Below are 18,392 nucleotides of genomic sequence, written 5' to 3' on the forward strand. Positions count from 1 at the left end.
GAGAGAGAGAGAGACAGGAACAGTGATCTCCTGTATATGCACTTACTGGGGATCGAACCAGCAACCTCTGTGTTTTGGTATGATTCTCTAACCCAGGGGTTGGGAACCTATGGCTCGTGAGCCAGATGTGGCTCTTTTGATGGCTGCATCTGGCTCGCAGACAAATCTTTAATAAAAATAATAATAACGTTAAAAATATAAAACATTCTCATGTATTACAATCCATTCATTTCCTACTGCTCATGTTCATGGTTGTGGGTGGCTGGAGCCAATCACAGCTGTCCACTGGGACAACACCAAATTTTTATTAGATAATGACGGGTCGTTGTATGGCTCTCACGGAATTACATTTTAAAATACGTGGTGTTCATGGCTGTCTCAGCCAAAAAGCTTCCCGACCCCTGCTCTAACCAACTGAGCCCTCCAGCCAGGGCACATTTGAAGTGTTTTTGCACACACACAATACATAACCTTGAATTCAATCAAATCTAGAACACAAAACTTTTAACTTTGAGAAATATGGAGGATGGAGGAACAAGTTAAATGACACTCATGGGAGAACACTTAAAAAATACAGAATATGCCACATTCTAAAGTACAACTGAATTGGTTCTTGTAATCAGTGGGATAGAGGGAAAGTGAGGAAGGAGGGGCTGCTCTAAGTTAAAAGAAACTTTAGTGACATGACACCCAAATCCCTTGCGGAGGTATTGTTTTGATCCCATTTCAACAAACCAATTAAACAAGACATTGTGAGCCAACTGTCGGAAATTTTTGGTTATGAGCCAGATATCAGGCAATACCAAATATTTTGTGTTCATTTATTTAAATGTGATAATGGCATCATGCCCTTTTATTTATTTATTTATTTTTATTTATTTTGTTTTTTTATATTTTTCTGAAGCTGGAAACAAGGAGAGACAGTCAGACTCCCGCATGCGCCCGACCAGGATCCACCCAGCACGCCCACCAGGGGGCGACGCTCTGTCCACCAGGGGGCGATACTCTGCCCTCCGGGGCGTCGCTCTGCCGTGACCAGAGCCACTCTAGCGCCTGGGGCAGAGGCCAAGGAGCCATCCTCAGCGCCCGGGGCCAACTTTTGCTCCAATGGAGCCTTGGCTGCGGGAGGGGAAGAGAGAGACAGAGAGGAAGGAGAGGGGGAGGGGTGGAGAAGCAGATGGGCGCTTCTCCTGTGTGCCCTGGCTGGGAATCGAACCCGGGACTTCTGCATGCCAGGCCAACGCTCTACCACTGAGCCAACCGGCCAGGGCCTGCCCTTTTATTTTTTAACAGATGTACACTCATGCACCTAGTTATATGGTATAGCTTATTACTCCTAGGCTACAAGCCAGTGCAGCATGTTACTGTGCGAAACAACATGAGGTTATATCAAGCACAAGAGAAAATGATGCAATCAAAAGGCACAATAAATATGATTTGTATGAGACTAATGCCTGCATAACATGGCATCCCGTTTTACAGTAAACTTGGTTTATTTTTTAGAAGTAGAAAGCGTACACTTTAAAATAATGATAAAGCCTGACCGGTGGTGGCACAGTGTTGATAAAGCGTCGACCTGGAATGCTAATGTTGCCAGTTCGAAATCATGGGCTTGCCTGGTTAAGGCACATGTGGGAGTTGATGCTTCCTGCTCCTCCCCCTTCTCTCTCTCTCTTCTTTTTAAAGTGAATAAATAAATAAATTTTTAAAAAATAATAAAATAAAATAATGATAAAAAGTGTAGTATAGTGGCTCTGGCCGGTTGGCTCAGCGGTGGAGCGTCGGCCTGGCGTGCGGGGGACCCGGGTTCGATTCCCGGCCAGGGCACATAGGAGAAGCGCCCATTTGCTTCTCCACCCACCCACCCCCCTCCTTCCTCTCTGTCTCTCTCTTCCCCTCCCGCAGCCAAGGCTCCATTGGAGCAAAGATGGCCCGGGCATACAAAAAAAAAAAAAGTGTATAGTAAATAACATAAGCCAGCAGTATAGCAGTTTATTATCATCAGGTATTCTGGTACTGGACACAATTGTGTGTGCTATATTTTTATACTACTGGCAGTGCAGTCGGTGTAGGTTTGTTTACACCAGTGTGACCACAAACAGGCGAGTAATGCCTTGCGCTACCACCCTTCTGATGGCTACCATGTCACAAAGTGATGGGAATTTTTCAACTGCATTATATGTATGTTGAAATATAGGGCCCTGGCTGGTTGCTCAATGGATAGGGCATTGACCCGACATATGGACGGCCTAGGTTTCATTCCTGGTCAGAGCACACATGAAAAGCAACCATCTGCTTCTCTCTCTCCCCCTTCCCTTTCTCTCTTTCTTCCTCTCCTGCAGCCAGTGGCTCTATTGGTTCTAGCATCCGCCCCATGCTGAGGATAGCAGTGTCCAGGGCCTCAGCCTCAGGCACTAAAAATAGCTCAAGCATTGGCCCCAGATGTGGTTGTGGAGTGGATTCCGGTAAGGACGCATGCAAGAGTCTCTCTCACTAGCTCCTCTCCTCTCATTTAAAAAAAAGAAAGAAAAGAGCCTGACCAGGCGGTGGTGCAGTGGATAGAGCGTCAGACTGGGATGCGGAGGACCCAGGTTCGAGACCTCGAGGTCGCCAGCTTGAGCACGGGCTCATCTGGTTTGAGCAAAGCTCACCAGCTTGAACCGAAGGTCACTGGCTTGAGCAAGGGGTTACTTGGTCTGCTGTAGCCCCCTGGTCAGGGCACATATGAGAAAGCAATCAATGAATGACTAAGGTGTCAACAAAAAAACTGATGATTGATGCGTCTCATCTCTCTCCGTTCCTGTCTGCCTGTCCCTATCTCTCTCTCTCTCTGACTCTCTCTGTCTCTGTGAAAAAGAAAGAAAGAAAGAAAGAGAAATATAGAAGAGCAAAATTACATGGTATCTATGATTTACTTTAAAATAAATCAGCTTCAGCTGAGAAAATAAAGGGAAAGAAAGAATAGAAAAAGTAAATTCAGTAAAATCTCGATAATCATTGAATATCAGTGACAGGTGTTTGTTTCTACTCTTGCGTATGAGATTGTTCATTAAATATCTTTGAAAACTGTTGTTTCATGGTATTTGACAAGGGTGCAAAGTTTTGTATGTTCAACTTATCACCTTTCATCTGTGTCTTTCCTTACATTTTTACTCTTTTCTTCAGCTATGCATTTATAATCGGTTGGTATTTAGCACCTATACTACATTTAAATGTTATTTAAAGCACAGAGCCAATTAATAGCTGGATGCCTGGTGTTGGGGACCGAATAAATAAACAGGGTATTTTTGCAATCTGGACAGAGGTGCTGGGCCCAAACCCCACCTCACCTGCCTAGTTAACAAAGAGCTACATCTGATTCTCATTTGTCTCACCCATGTTCTCCAGAAGAGTCTGGAAGCTAGTTTCTTATTGGTGTAAAGTTAGATTTGAATGGTATGGTAGGGGTTGTCTTTGAGTTGCCTTGGAAACTTAATTTTCCGTGAATAAAGGCAAATGTGCTTGTGGGAGATGTTACCTTATGGCTCAGGAACAGTAGAGACTGGTTGCCGTGGCGTTCTCCCGAACCCATCTGTATGTATATATCTTTAAGTCCCTGTCTATCATTTATTTAATTTCATACCTTCTCCCATTCGAGACCTCGTAATAGACCCATTGCGGCTGGACCGCGACAGCCTGGTTATTTTATGTTGACATGTTTTAGTCTTACTTTGGGTGTTACATATACTGCAATTGGATTTTATGATTTTTGAAGTGTATTAGGTTAAGACTAGCTATCTGATCCCTTTGAGATCTTCATGAAACAAGATGAAAATCTTTTAAGAATAGTGAGGCAAGTATATACATACTTATAAACATATATATACTTACAGTAACTTGATTTTAATTGAACTTGTACATTAAGACCTTCATTAGATAACCTTATAATGTTAAAATCTTAATAAAGTTCTATAAGGTTAGGAAATAAGTCAATCATGTATATATAATAGAAATAATAATATCCAATATCAGAAAATCAGGTATTTTTTTAGATTTCTTGTTTTCTTTTTTTTTACCTATTTGAAGAATATCTTTTTTAAGCGATCAGAACAATTATCAAAGTAAACACAAGTGTTAAACTAGATAATCAAGTTTAAACAGATTTACCTTTTTGCATATTTTACTCCTTGGGTTTGCTCAAAAACATTGATGTGTCAATGCAAATGGATAACAATTCACAACTAGAACCACCAATTAATAATTTTTAAATTGTGAAAATTAAAATCTGTGGTAGTCTTATGATTCCTAAATCCAGAGTTACTTTCATATGTGGTTAAGTCTCTGCCTTGATAAAAATTTAGGGATTGTTTTTTTACACAAGGTTCAACAGTTTTTTCCTTCCACTTTCTCAGGAAGTGGTTGAATCAAATGATTTAGGAATAATTACACCATCAAAAATAATTTTAGGAAATTACCATTGTTCATCATAGTTTGTTTCATTTCATTTTAGACCCTTCTAAATTCTGTCCAGCCAAAGTAATCCATTCATTATACATTCAAAAATGCCTCAGAGAAGTTCATATAGTTTCAGCAATAACATTCTTCATCAACACAAAGGCTTTGCTACATTCAAAGGGGAATTTCTCTCTATAGTTACTGGTCAATTGTTCTAGTTTTGCCTAAATCTAATCACTTGAGACAGAGTTAGAAAACTTGAGGAAGAGATTTCTTTTTCCTTTAAAAATAAACTAAGGCCAAAGAGAAAGGTTACAAAAAAGGTTCATTAGTTGTAATGAACTTAAAGGTTATAAAAAAAATGTTCATTTTGTGTAACTAATTAGCATATTCACATAGAGTAAAATTGAAGAAGGCTGATTTTCTTCATCCTTTCAATTATTCAAGAACTGTTTCCTGAATATCTATTATATGCCAGGACCTTTACTAAGCTACTGGGGTCAGAGATTAACATTTAAAACATTCCATGTATTTTGGGCTGCCATTTTATAAGCTTTCTTCTTGCAAACCAGGTTAAATCTTTTGAAAGAATTCCTAAGAAAGAAAATCCATTAATCCTCTATCCAAAGTACAGCAAAATTTGTTGGAACTGGTTTAATCATTCTCTGCTTATATAAACAAAGGATTTGCTGAACATTTATGAGTATCTAATTTTAAGTGGCAGGGAAAATGATAAAAAAATAAATAAACATTTCATATATTGGCTCTTAAATTATTTTGATGCTTTAAATGATTTTAATTGTTTTAATATTCTCAGTGTTCTAAGTTGCTCCTCTTTAGTTTTGAAATACAGTGTCTTTGTTGCTCAGGGACCCACACTGGTGGCAAATCCATTCAGGGAGAGTCAGAGCATGATTAATGTGAAAACGGTCATGTAAGCTAAGTATTTGGACCTAGTGAGGTAAACAAAGATTCTTGATTAGCTGGTTAAATAGTCTGAGGAGAATATTTCGTGAAAGACTAACTCATATATAATCTGTTCTTTATTACTAGTGACAAGTTTCTAGGTGTGCTTTACTGTCGTAAGAGGTAATATAGAAATAGGTTTAAGGGCATAAACTCTGAATTAGACTGTCTTGGTTGAAACCCTGGCTCTGCTGTGTGCCTCAGTTTCTCCTCTGTACAATAGGGATGATAATGATAGTATCTAGGTCATAGAATTGAGAGGACTTAATCAGTTAATACAGAATAGCTGAGTAGAACAATACATGCAAATAGAAATTATTGAATAATAATTCAATAATTAGCTATTCAACATAGGGAAGTAATAACTCAGATGCTTTCAAATTGTTTCTCTGCAGAGTCTGAACATAGGCTCTATTTGTAAAATGTGTTTTAAATAATTGTGGGAAGTCATAAACCCTGGCTAGGGTCAGAGATAGTAATAATCCATAAATTGTACTAGTTATTGGTCGCTTCAGGTATAATATAAATTACAATAAACTCACAGCATTCTAAAAACGTATTTTTTAGTTTAAAATTAAGCCTCTTTATTATTTATACCCTAAAAGTTTTAAATGGTTGTTTTAGAATTGCCATAATCCTACTGCAGCTGTTTATGAGTTTAAATCAACAACATGTGCTTCTGAAAGTTCCTAGTTGTAAATGCAACACCAAGTACTGTCTATATTTGTTAACAAACTTAAATTTCAAAAAACAGAGAAGAAATTGTGAGGCTAACAGTAACACTCTTTGGATTGCCTCAGGTTTATTATTCTTATTATTGTTATTATTATTATTTTGTTTCTCCTCTGTATTGTTTGGGAGTTTTATAACCCACTTCAATTCTCATCATTCTTTTTTTTAATTGATTTTAGAGAGAAGAGAGAGAGAGAAAGGGGGATAGGAGCGGAAGCATCAACTCATAAGTAGTTGTTTCTCTTATGTGCCTTAACCAGGCAAGCCCAGGGTTTCAAACCGGTGACCTCAGCATTCCACTGTGCCACCAAAGGTTAGGCTATTCTCATGACTCTTAATCTTAATTTTTTAATGTTATGAAACTTAAAGTCTAAAACACTATGACCATTTCTACCTTCTTCTAAAACAGTGAAAAGTTCTTGGAAAAATGGTCCTCAAGCATTTTTGTTTGCATACCACCAAAAATAATTTTAAAAAACTACATTAGATAAATTAATGTTAACTAGACTTAGTATGGTGATCATTTCACAAGATATACATATATTAATTACATCATGTCATAGACCTGAAATTTCATTATATTTTTAAATATTGGCAATAAATGTAATTATCAAAATATTGCAAATTTAGAAATTTTAAAATATGAATCTTATCGCTTGGAACTTAAATATAATGATTTCATACCTGTCATCATTCATTTAAGAAAGTTAACAAACTCTTATTCAAAAATAGAAATTTTTAGCCTGGTGTGTTGTGGTGCAGTTGATAGAGCGTCGATCTGGAATACTGAGGTTGCTGGTTTGAAACCTTGGGCTTGCCCTATCAAGGCACGTTTGACAAGCAAGCAATGAACGACTAAAGTGAGAAACTATGAGTCGATACTTCTCGTTCCCTGCCCACCCCCTCTGAAATCAATCAATAAGATTTTTTTTAAAAAAGGGAAATTTTGTCCCTGGCCAGTTGGCTCAGTGGTAGAGTGTCGGCCCGGTATGTGGATGTCCCGGGTCCGATTCCCAGTCCGGGCATGCAGGACAGGTGGCCATCTGCTTCTCCACCCTTCCCCTTGATTGGTTCTAGCACATCGCCCAGGTGCTGAGGATGGCTTTGTGGAGCCTCGACCTCAGGCACTAGGTGTGGTTCACCTGTGAGCATGAACCAAGATAGACACAGCAGCAGTCCCAGATGGGGGTTGCCCAGTGGATCCTGGTCAGGACACATGTGGGAGTCTGTCTCTCTGTCTCCCCTTCCAAGTGAGAGCACTTGGAAAAGGGGGGGGGGAATTTTATGTCATTTTTTTGTCTTTAACTTGTGTTTTTGGTCTACAATCCTCATTTTTATTATTAATAAACTTTATTTTTAGAGCAGTTTCTCATTTACAGAAGGTTTGGATAAAAAGTGCAGAAAGTTCCATAAACCCCCTCACATCCCTTTCACTCAGTTTTGCCTATTATTATCATCTTGCATTTGTGTGTTACATTTGTCACAATTGATGAGCCAATATTGATACAACATTATTAAATTAAGTCCATAATTTACATTAGGATTTACTCTGTGTTATACGCTCTGTGCGTTTGTTCATATTACAGTATCATATAATAATTTCACTGCCTTAGTAACGCCCTGTGCCCCACCTATTTGTCATTCCCCTCTTCCTTCCCAACCCCTGACTACCACTAATCTTTTTAACGTTGCCATAGTTTTGCCTTCTCCAAAATGCCATACAGTTGGAATTCAACAATATGTAGCTTTTCGGATTGGCTTCTTTCACTTAGAAATAATCATTTAAGGCCCTGGCCAGTTGGCTCAGTGGTAGAGCATTGGCCTGGCGTGCAGGAGTCCTGGGTTCGATTCCCGGCCAGGGCACACAGGAGAAGCGCCCATCTGCTTCTCCACCCCTCCCCCTCTCCTTCCTCTCTGTCTCTCTCTTCCCCTCCCGCAGCCAAGGCTCCATTGGAGCAAAAGTTGGCCCCGGGCGCTGAGGATGGCTCTATGGCCTCTGCCTCAGATGCTAGGATGGCTCTGGTTGCAACAGAGCAATGCCCCAGATGGGCAGAGCATCGCCTCCTGTTGGGCGTGCCAGGTGGATCCCAGTTGGGCACATGCGGGAGTCTGACTGCCTCCCCGTTTCCAACTTCAGAAAAATACAAAAAAAAAAAAGAAAGAAAGAAATAATCATTTAAGGTTCTTCCACGTCTTTTCATGACATAATAGCTCATTTCTTTTTATCATGAAATAATACTCCACTGTATGGATGTATATACCATAGTTTGTTTACTCACTTATAGAAGAACATCTTGGTTGCTTCAAGTTTTTGGCGACCATGAGAAAGGCTGCTGTTACTATATATGTGCAGGTTTTTTGTGTTTTTTTTTTTGTTTGTTTTTTGTTTGTTTTTTTCAGAGACAGCGAGAGAGTCAGAGAGAGGGACAGATAGGGATAGACCAGTGGGTTCTCAACCTGTGGGCCCCGACCCTGGCGGGGGTCGATCGACCAAAACACAGGGGTCACCTAAAGCCATCGGAAATACATGTAAAGGATAGGGTAGCGGCCCACAGGTTGAGAACCGCTGGGATAGACAGACAGGAACAAAGAGAGATGAGAAGCATCAATCATTAGTTTTTCGTTGCAACACCTTAATTGTTCATTGATTGCTTTCTCATATATGCCTTGACTATGGGCCTTCAGTAGACCTAGTAATCCCTTGCTCAAGCCAGAGACCTTGGGTTCAAGCTGGTGAGCTTTTGCTCAAACCAGATGAGCCCACGCTCAAGCTGGCGATCTTGGGGTCTCGAACCTGAGTCCTCCGCATCCCAGTCCAACGCTCTATCCACTGCGCCACTGCCTGGTCAGGCTATGTGCAGGTTTTTATGTGGACATAAGCTTTCAACTCATTTGGATAAATACCAAGGGACACATTATTGGATCATACTGAAAGAGCATGTTCAGTTTTATAAAAAAGTGTCACTGACCTGTGGTGGCGCAGTGGATAAAGCGTCGACCTGGAAATGCTGAGGTCGCCGATTCGAAACCCTGGGCTTGCCTGGTCAAGGCACATATGGGAGTTGATGCTTCCAGCTCCTCCCCCCTATCTCTCTCTCCTCTCTGTCTCTCTCTGTCTCTCTCTCTCTCCTCTCTAAAATGAATAAATAAATAAAGAATAAAAAAAATGAATAAATAAATAAAAAATAAAAAAATAAAAAAGATAAAAAAAAAACTTAAAAAAAAAAAAAGTGTCATATTATCTTTCAAAGTGTCAGTACTATTTTGCATTCCCACCAGCAATGAAGGAGAGTTCCCGTTGCTCCACAATCTTGCCAGCATTTAGTGTTTATAGGTATTTTGAATTTATGCCATTCTGGTGACTTATTCTTTTAATTTGCAATTTCCTGGTGACATCTGATGTTGAACCTTTTCTCACATACTTATTTGACATCTATGAATGTACTGTTTCCCTCCATGTGTAAGATGCACCTTTGCGAAAAATTTGGGAGTCTAAAAATTGAGTGTGCCCTATACAGTGGTTGTAGAATTTTTACTTGCATTTCCCACTTTTTTGGGTTTGTTTTTGCACTCATTGTTGAAGACAGTCGTTTGTCATCAGACACAGATGAGGACAAGCTAATGGATGGGAGTTTTGACAGTGATGAGGAGTTGTATGAATTTTATGATCAATAAAACTTGAGCTCAATAACTTTATGTAATACATTTTTTTTCAAATTTTGGGCCCCAAAATTAAGGTGTGCCTTATACATGAGAAAATACACTATCTTCTTCAGTGAGGTGTTTGTTCAGATCTTTTGACTTCTCTTCAGATATTTTAATCTTAAGATTTTTAAATGGGGTTGTTTTCTTATTTTTGAATTTTAAGATTTTTTTTTTGTATATTTTAGATCTCAGGCTTTTTATCAGATACGTGTTTTACAAATATTTTCTCCTAGTTTGTGGCTCATCTTTGTATTGTCTTAACAGTCTTTCACAGAGAAGTTTTAAAATTTAATTGAGTGCAACTTATTATTCCCCCCCCCCCATGGATTGTGCTTTTAGTGTTGTATGTAAATTGTCATAGTGAAACTCAAGGTCACTTACATTTTCTTCCATGTTGTTTTTTAGCAATTTTATGTTTTATGATCTATTTTGAGTTTATTTTTGTGAAAGGTATATGATCTGTGTCTAGATTTATTTTTTTCTCCATGTGGATGGCCAGTTCTAGCACCATTTGTTAAAAAAAACTATCCTTTATCCATTGGAAAGCCTTTGTTTTTTTGTCAAAGACCACTTAAGTATATTTGTATGGGTCTATTTCTAGGCTCTACATTCTGCTCCATTGGTCTATTTGCCTATTCTTTCATCAAAATCACATTGTCTTTATTATTGTAGCTTTGTAGTCTTTTTTTTTTATTGATTTAAGTTTATTGTGCTTACATAGATTCAAATGTTCCACCGAATACATCCCCCCACCCCCATGTTCTCCTGAACATCTCCCTTGCCCCCCTCTTCACAACGCCCTCCCCCATCCTGCCAGGATTTGCTTTTCTGCTCTCTATAAAACTGTGTTGTGTATATATAATTTCACCAATCTCTTTCCCTTTTCTGATCCCATCTTCTCATCCCCTTTTCCTCTGTCCGCTTTCCCTCTGGTCCCTTTTATCCCGCCTCAGCCTCTATTCCCGTGATGGCGAACCCTTTTATAAAAACCGCCCACTTTTGCAATGCTGGTCAACCTGGTCCCTCCCTCCCACTAGTGGGTGTTCCAGCTTTCATGGTGGGCAGTAGCGGAGCAACCAAGCAGCGCCGTGATTGGCCCACTATGAAAGCTGGAATGCCCACTAGTGGGCGGAAGGGACCAGGTTGATCAGCACTGAAAGAGTGGGCAGTTTTTATAAAAAGGTTCCATCACGGCTCTATTCTGATCCTCAGTTCACATTGTTCATTGCATTCCTCAAATGAGTGAGGTCATATGATATTTTTCTTTCTCTGCCTGGCTTATTTCACTTAACATAATAGTTTCTAAGTCCATCTATGTTGTCACAAAAGGTAAGATTTCCTTCTTTTTCATGGTCACATAGTATTCCATTATGTATAGGTACCATGGCTTTTTAATCCACTTGTCCACTGACAGACACTTGGGCTGTTTCCAGATCTTGGCTGTTGTAAACAATGCTGCCGTGAACATGGGGTTGCATTTATTCTTTTGAATCAGTGATTTGGTATTCTTAGGATATATTCCTAAAAGTGGATGGCTGGGTCAAAAGGCAGTTTGATTTTTAATTTTTTGAGGAATCTCCATACTGTTTTCCACAGTGGCTGCACCAGTCTGCATTCCCACCAGCAGTACAGGAGGGTTCCCTTTTCTCCACATCCTCTGTGTTGTTTTGTTAATGAGCGCCATTCTGACTGGTGTGAGATATCTCATTGTGGTTTTCATTTGCACTTCTCTAATAATTAGTGATGTTGAACATTTTTTCATCTGCCTATTGGCCATCTGTATGTCCTCTTTGGAGAAGTGTCTATTCATTTCTTTTGCCCATTTTTGATTGCATTGTTTATCTTCCTGGTGATGAGTTTTACAAGTTCTTTATAAATTTTGGTTATTAACCCCTTATCAGATGTATTGTCGAATATGTTCTCCCATTGAGTGGTTTGTCTTCTTATTTTGTTCATATTGTCTTTAGCTGTACAAAGTCTTTTTAGTTTGATATAGTCCCATTTGTTTATCCTGTCCTTTATTTCACTTGCCCGTGGAGATAAATCAGCAAATATACTGCTGCGAGAGATGTTGGAGAGCTTACTGCCTATGTTTTCTTCTAATATGCTTATGGTTTCACAACTTACATTTAAGTCTTTTATCCATTTTGAGTTTATTTCTGTGAGTGGTGTAAGTTGGTGGTCTAGTTTCATTTTTTTTGCAGGTAGCTGTCCAATTTTCCCAACACCATTTGTTAAAGAGACTGTTTTTACTCCATTGTATGCTCTTGCCTCCTTTATCAAATATCAATTGTCCATAAAGATGTGGGTTTATTTCTGGGTTCTCTGTTCTGTTCCACTGATCCACATGCCTGTTCTTATGCCAGTACCAAGCTGTTTTGAGTACAATGGCCTTGTAGTATAATTTGATATCAGAAAGTGTGATGCCACCCACTTTATTCTTCTTTTTCAAGATTGCTAAGGCTATTTGTGTTCTTTTTTGGTTCCATATAAATTTTGGGAGCATTTGTTCTATATCTTCGAAGTATGTCATTGGTATTTTAATTGGAATTGCATTAAATTTATAAATTGCTTTGGGTGATATAGACATTTTAATGATGTTTGCTCTTCCTATCCATGAATACAATATATGCTTCAACTTGTTTGTATCTTCCTTGATTTCTTTTATCAATGTTCTATAATTTTCTGAGTACAAGTCTTTAACCTCCTTGGTTAAATTTACTCCTAAGTACTTTATATTTTTTGTTGCAATAGTGAAGGGGATTTTTTTTCTTAATTTTTCTTTCAGACAGTTCATTGTTGGTGTATAAAAATGCCTCTGGCTTCTGAATATTAATGTTATATCCTGGCACCTTGCTGAATTCATTTATCAGGTTCAGTAGTTTTTTGACTGAGACTTTAGGGTTTTCTATGTATACCATATCATCAGCAAATAATGATGGTTTTACTTCTTCTTTTCCAGTTTGGATGCCTTTTATTTCTTCTTCTTGTCTGATTGGTGTGGCTAGGACTTCCAGTACTATGTTGAATAAGAGTGGTGAAAGGGGGCACCCTTGCCTTGTTCCTGTTCTTAAGGGGATTGCTTTTTAAGTTTTGCCCATTGAGTATGATGTTACCTGTGGGTCTGTCATAGATGGCCTTTATTATGTTGAGGTATGTTTCCTGTATCCCCACTTTGCTGAGAGTTTTGGGGTTTTTTTGTTTGTTTGTTTGTTTGTTTTTGTATTTTTCTGAAGCTGGAAACAGGGAGAGACAGTCAGACAGACTCCCGCATGCACCCGACCGGGATCCACTCGGCACGCCCACCAGGGGGCGATGCTCTGCCCACTAGGGGGCGACGCTCTGCCCCTCCGGGGCGTCGCTCTGTTGCGACCAGAGCCACTCCAGTGCCCGGGACAGAGGCCAAGGAGCCATCCCCAGCGCCCGGGCCATCTTTGCTCCAATGGAGCCTCGCTGCAGGAGGGGAGGAGAGAGACAGAGAGGAAGGAGAAGGGGAGAGGTGGAGAGGCATATGGGCGCCTCTCCTGTGTGCCCTGGCCGGGAATCGAACCCGGGACTTCTGCACGCCAGGCCGACGCTCTACCACTGAGCCAATCGGCCAGGGCCTTTGCTGAGAGTTTTGATCATGAATGCGTGCTGTATTTTATCAAAAGCTTTTTCTGTATCTATTGATATAATCATGTGATTTTTCTCCTTCCTTCTGTTTATGTGATGAATCACATTGATTGATTTGCAAATATTGTACCAGCCTTGCCTCCCAAGAATAAATCCCACTTGATCATGATGTATGATTTTTTTCATGTATTGCTGAATCTGGTTTGCTAATATTTTGTTGAGAATTTTAGCATCTAAATTTATCAGGAATATTGGCCTATAGTTTTCTTTCTTTGTATTGTCTTTGCCTGGTTTTGGAATCAGAATTATGCTCGCCTCATAAAAGAAGTTTGGAAGTCTTTCCTCCTCTTGAATTTTTTGAAATAGCTTGAGAAGAATAGGAGTTACTTCTTTGAATATTTGGTAGAATTCGCCTGTGAAGCCATCTGGCCCAAGGCTTTTGTTTGTTGGGAGTTTTTTTAATAACTGTTTTGATCTTATTTGTTGTAATCAGTCTGTTTAGATTTTCTGATTCTTCCAGATTGATTTTGGAAAGATTATATGTTTCAAGGAATTTGTCCATTTCGCCTAGGTTGTCTAATTTTTTGGCATACAGTTCTTCATAGTATTTTTTTTACAATCCTCTGTATTTCTGCTGTGTCACTTGTTATTTCTCCACTCTCATTTCTAACTTTATTTATTAGAGTCCTCTCTTTTTTTTCATCAATTTTGTTTTCCTTTTCAAAGAACCAGCTCTTGGTTTCATTGATCCCCTCTATTGTTTTTTTAGCCTCTATGTCATTTATTTCCACTCTGATCTTTATTATTTCCTTCCTTCTACTTCCTCTGGGCTTTACTTGATGTTCTTTTTTTAGTTAGTTTTTTTTTTTTTTTGATGCAGGGTTAAATTGTTTATTTCAGCTTTTTCTAGCTTCTTAAGGTATGCCTGTACTGCTATGAACTTCCCTCTCAGGACTGCTTTTGCTGTGTCTCATAGATTTTGAGTTGTTGTATGTTCATTTTTATATGTTTCAAAGAAAATTTTGATTTCTTCCTTGGTCTCATTGTTAACTCATTAATTATTTAATAACATGCTATTTAGTTTCCAAGTGTTTGAGTTTTTTTCAGTTTTTCTATTGTAGTTGATTTCTAGTTTCATGCCATTGTGATCTGAGAAGATTCTTGACATGATTTCATCTTCTTAAATTTATTGAGACTTGCTTTGTGCCCTAACATGTGCTCTATGCTAAAGAATGTACCATGAGCACTTGAAAAGAATGTGTATTCTGCTGCTTTAGGGTGAAAGGTTCTGAAGATGTCTATTAAATCTAGTTGATCTAGTGCCATGATGGCGAACCCTTTTATAAAAACTGCCCACTTTTGCAGTGCTGGTCAACCTGGTCCCTCCCGCCCACTAGTGGGCATTCCAGCTTTCATGCTGGGCCAATCGCAGCGCGCCGTTTGGTTGCTCCACTACCATCCACCATGAAAGCTGGAACCTCCACTAGTGGGCAGGAGGGACCAGGTTGACCAGCACTGCAAAAGTGGGCAGTTTTATAAAAAGGTTCACCATTACAGATCTAGTGTGTCCTTTAAATGTGCTGTTTCTTTGTTAATATTCTTTCTTGAGAATCTATCCAGTGCTTTTAGTGGGGTATTGATAGCCACTACTATTATAATATTGCTGTTGATCTCGCCCTTTATGTCCATCAAAATCTGCTTTATATATTTAGGTGCTCCTATATTAGGTGCATAGATATTTATAATGGTTATATCTTCCTGTTGGATTTCTCCTTTTATTATTATATAATGACCTTTTTTATCCCTTGCTATAGCCTTTGTTTTAAAGTTTATTTTGTCAGATATAAGTATTGCTACCCCAGCTTTTTTTTTTTTCATTTTCATTTGCATGAAATATTTTTTTCCATCCCTTTACTTTTAGTCTTTGTGTATCTTTTGTTTTGTGGTGTGTCTCTTGTAGACAGCATATGTATGGGTCCTGTTTTCTTATCCATTCAGCTACCCTATGTCTTTTGATTAAAGCATTTAATCCATTTACATTTAAGGTTATTATTGATATGTCATTGTTTATTGCCATTTTATTCTTTAAATCTACATTCCTCTTTTACTAGATTTTCCCCCCTTTGTTCTGTTCATAACAGGTCCCTTAACATTTCTTGCTGCATTGGTTTAGTTGTAATGAATTCCTTGAGTTGTTTTTTTTTTGTTGTTTAGGAAGCCTTTTATTTCTCCTTCTATTTTAAATGATAGTCTTGCTGGATAAAAAATGTCTTGGTTGTAGGCTCTTGTTCTGCATTACTTTGAATATTTCTTGCCATTCCCTTCTGGCCTCAAGTGTTTCTTTTGAGAAGTCAGATGTCATCCTTATGGGGCTCCTATGTAGGTGATTGACTGCTTTTCTCTTGCAGCTTTTAGTATTTTTTTTTTTATCTCTTAGATTTGGTATTTTAATTATGATGTGTCTTAGTGTAGGTCTCTTTAGGTTCCTTTTTAATGGGATTCTCTGTGCTTCTTGAACTTGTGTGACTTTTTCTTGCATCAATTTAGGGGAGTTCTCAGCTATGATTTCATTAAACAAGGTCTCTATCCTTTGTTCTTTCTCTTCTTCTTCAGGAACCCCTATGATGCAGATGTTATTTCTCTTCATGTTGTCACAGAGCTCTCTTAGAGTTTCCTCAGACTTTTTGATCCTCCTTTCTTTTTGCTGTTTTGCTTCTGTGCTTTTGCTTATCTTGTCCTCTAAATCGCTGATTTGATCCTCTGCTTCATACAGCCTGCTTTTAATTCCTTCTAGTGTAGTCTTCATTTCTGATATTGTGTTTGTCATTTCTGTCTGATTCTTTTTTTATGATTTCAATGTCCTTTTTGATGCCAGCTATCTCTTTGTTTAGGTGCTCATTTTGTCCATCTATTGTTGCTCTTAGATCCTTGAGCATCCTAACAATCATTATTCTAAACTCTGCATCTGGCATCTTAGTTATTTTTATTTTATTTAGTTCTTCTGGGGATTTCTCTTGCTGGGTCATTTGAATTGCACTTTTCTGTCTTCCCATTTTGTCTCTGTTTAGACTGCTCCTTTGGATGTGTTGTTTGTGTAGGTAGCTGAGTATAGGGTTGGTGTTGTCTGCCTCCAGCTTTCTTTTTTTTTTTTAATATTTTTTTTAATTATTATTATTATTTTTATTTATTCATTTTTAGAGAGGAGAGAGAGAGACAGAGGAGAGAGAGACAGAGAGAGAGAAGGGGGGAGGAGCTGGAAGCATCAACTCCCATATGTGCCTTGACCAGGCAAGCCCAGGGTTTCGAACCGGCAACCTCAGCACTTCCAGGTCGACACTTTATCCACTGCACCACCACAGGTCAGGCTGCCTCCAGCTTTCAGTTGTGTTATTTCTAAATCTTCTTGGGATGACTTCAGCTGTTTGTAATCCACTGTGGGCTACTTGTCTGCTGCTACTACTCTTTTTGCTGTTTGTGACAACATTTTCTATGCCTTAGCTGGGTTAGGTGTGAGGAGCCTTTCTTTAAGATACCACTCTAACTATGGTGTTAGGTCCTGAGCTGATGCTCTCTATATCTGGCCGCTGGATATACCAGCCCTGGACCTCCATGGCTGGAACCTTGCACAGACCTGTGAAGGTCATTGCTTTTGACTGGCCCTTAGAAACCATCTTGGAGCTACAGGTGATCCAGAATTTCTGTCTGCCTCTGCTGGGCTCTGATGCCGTTGTAACAATCAGCTGCACTCCTAGGCTGGCTTTTATCCACTCTTGGCCAGTGTATGTGGCCTCTCTATTCCTGAAGTGAGGTTTTCCACTGCCTCCCCCCGCCTTCACCTCTTCAGGTGCTCAGGCATCAGCACGGGCTCATGGGCCACAATTCAAGCTGTTCTGAAGACACAGGGGACTCTTTGCCTCCCTGGGGCACACCCCCTGCTGGTACACCAGCTGCCTCTCTGGGCTTTCCCCCATAGGCACGTGGAAATCCTCTCCGGGCTCCACTCCCCGCCACTGCAATGCAGGCTGCCTCACTGGGCACTGCCCCGTCCTCTGCACAGGCCAAGCACCACAGCTGCCACTGCAGCTGGGCCCTTCCACCCTTCAGAGTGTACTCAGCAGGTTGAGGGGGTCGTGTAGCCCAGACCTCAGCATGCAAAACTTGTGTCCCTGTTGGCCCCCTGCTTCTAAATGACTCTTTGTGCTTACTGGAGTAGGAGAGCCTCTGGTGGCTGGGGTAATTGCTTCCCTTTGCTGGTGCTGCTTCTTCCAGGAAAAATTGCCACTTTAGATTTGGGGAGTGAGTCAGCACCGGGGTCAGAGTGGCTGTCTCCCACAGTCTCCCTGTGCACCTGAGATTACACTCTCTTCTTGCAACTCCAGTCCTCTCAGTGCTCCTCACTCCTGGAGCTCCGGGTAAGTGGCTGTGAACAAGGTTTTCTGCACAGTCCCTTTAAGATGGAGCCTGGGTCTGAGAGTTCTGTCTCTCTCTCACAAAGAGCAACTTGGTTCTTCTTTCAGCTCACTACTGTCCATACACCTCCTCTAGTCTCTGGGACTCCAGGCTGGGGTTCCGGTCCTGTAGATGAGGGCCCGCAACTCTCCAGGAAACGAACCCCACTGTGAGAGTCCCTGCGGGCCACCTCTCACTCCTGGAAGCAGGACAGCCCTTTCTGTAGCCATTTTCCTATCTCTCTGTAGTAAGTCTTGAAGATGGGTAGTATCATGTTAGTCCTTGATTTTTTCTTCTCAATATTATTGTCTATTCTGATCCTTGGAATAGACAATAATATTGCTATTTGTTGCTTCATACAAACTTTAGAATTAGTTTGTTTATATCTACAAAATTTGCTGGGATTTTTTTTGAATAGCACACTTTGGGAAGAACTGATATCTTGACAATATTCAGTCTTTCTATTAAGTAGTTGGAGCAGCTCTCCATTT

This window comes from Saccopteryx bilineata, chromosome 4 (assembly GCF_036850765.1).
Source record: "Saccopteryx bilineata isolate mSacBil1 chromosome 4, mSacBil1_pri_phased_curated, whole genome shotgun sequence".
Classification (NCBI taxonomy): Eukaryota; Metazoa; Chordata; class Mammalia; order Chiroptera; family Emballonuridae; genus Saccopteryx; species Saccopteryx bilineata.